The sequence below is a fragment of the Antechinus flavipes genome, chromosome 4, assembly GCF_016432865.1.
Source record: "Antechinus flavipes isolate AdamAnt ecotype Samford, QLD, Australia chromosome 4, AdamAnt_v2, whole genome shotgun sequence".
NCBI lineage: Eukaryota > Metazoa > Chordata > Mammalia > Dasyuromorphia > Dasyuridae > Antechinus > Antechinus flavipes.
Genome location: NC_067401.1, coordinates 395418811 through 395420651, shown reverse-complemented (window position 1 = coordinate 395420651; position 1841 = coordinate 395418811). Strand labels below are relative to the sequence as shown.

Here is a 1841-nt window from a genome sequence, read left to right as displayed (position 1 = left end):
ATTTGTATAGGTGGTGGAGTAGAGATGGAGTGGAGGCAGGATATGCCTTAATATTGAACATTATGTATAATGCCAGATTTTCCCCCCAAATAAAATCTGATTGATTTGTTGATTTTTATTCCTTCTTTAAAAAAAAATAATAAAATAAATAAATCCTTGGTCTGACCTCTATGCAAGTGCACTTCTGCCATCCGATTGCTGCTTTGCATGGGAGTTTTGGAGGTGACTCAAGATCATCAATTAATATCAAGCTCTACCTCTCTGAAAATCTTTACTGTTATCTTCTGCTTTCCCAGACACTACTAAAGATGTCTCAAGAAAAAGAAAATTCTGTGGATAGTCCTAAAACAGGAAAAAAAAATAAGATCTCAAGCCCACTCATATGGCCCCACAAGAATATAACAACAATCAAAAAGCCAAGTGTCAGTCCTGTTGAAGGCTAGCATGAAAGAAACAAACCATTAGAAGTCACTAACACCCTTTCACTAGGGTATCACAGAGCTCAGCAGATCTATTAGTTGATATAGCTATCTATCATATACTTAGCTGAAAGTAAATGCCTTGGCTGTCTCCTCTACAGTTTTTAGTTCTCTGCACAGAAACTTGAACCTTTTCTGAGATGTTGATGGCATCAGTCTTGATACTTTTAAGCCAATGTCTTCAACTTCTGAAGAATTCAAGCATTTTACAAATGGACTTGAAGATAATGGGACCTTACCAAAATGCTCTGAAGAATCAAAAGGGCAGTCAGCAGGTGTTGCCTTGGAAGCATCAGTGACAGAGATATATAGCCAGGTTTTCTTGGGAGTGTGCAAATTGGGATCAACTATTGCTGCATCATCACCAGAAAGTAGCCAAAGAGATATCAGGATTTTAGAGGAAACCAAAATTACTGATGAAGAACTGGACCCCACTCTGTATCTTCAGTACTCACAAAGTGAAATTCTTAACACAAAGCTTGACTACCAGAAAATATTGGACAGTCAGAATGAGGTTTTTAACTGCGTGGAAATGGTGATGGATGAACTACAAGCATTCTTTTATGAAAGATACAACCAAATTCTTCAAGAAATTGTCAGGGCAACTTTGAAAAAAGATTATCCAGCAGTTGGAAGCTCACCAATTCTAAAACTACTTAAACCTCAACTATGCAAACCCTTTTTCACACTCTAAAGCTGTCTCTCTACTAATGATCCAGTCTACATATATTTCCTCCAAATTATCATTTAGATGGTTTCAGATGAGAAGGTGCTGCCTTTTATGACATATGACAATAAATTAATGTGACACTTTTAAAAATAAGCATCAGCATTAATTACTCTGAATATTCATTTACAACTGTATTTCCAGTCTTTACATAGACTCCGCTGATTGATGCCATTTTTGAAGATATTTTTGGAATTTGGATTTGGAATTAATGATAGATAGATAGATAGATAGATAGATAGATAGATAGATATTCTCAGTGACAGCAAATTTTAAAATGAGGAATAATTATATAGACATTCTTATATGACTCTAAAGTAAATTCTAAAACTGTGGAGTAATGGCATCACTGAAATAGGCTTGTGACCTTAGAATGATATGTAAAATTTACTTCAGAATTACGTTTCATTACATTAATCATCATGTATATACTCTTCCCTTCATTATTTAGTATTTAAGTTGATCACCCAGTTTCTCTTCTCCCCATGTTACCAAATAGTGGTTTTATTTTCTAATATGATATACAATAAAATTGTGGTTAAGAAATAAAATAAAATAAAATAAAAATCCTTGTTATATTACATGGCTATCTGATAAGGGAAGTAGGAATGTTGGAAGTGTTAGAAAAATATAAT

General features: G+C 34.1%; 1 pseudogene; it reads left to right on the top strand.

Moving 5' to 3' along the window:
* Positions 1-207: 207 nt before the first annotated feature.
* On the top strand, positions 208-1173 carry LOC127561595 (kinetochore-associated protein DSN1 homolog; annotated as a pseudogene).
* The last annotated feature ends 668 nt before the right edge of the window (positions 1174-1841 follow it).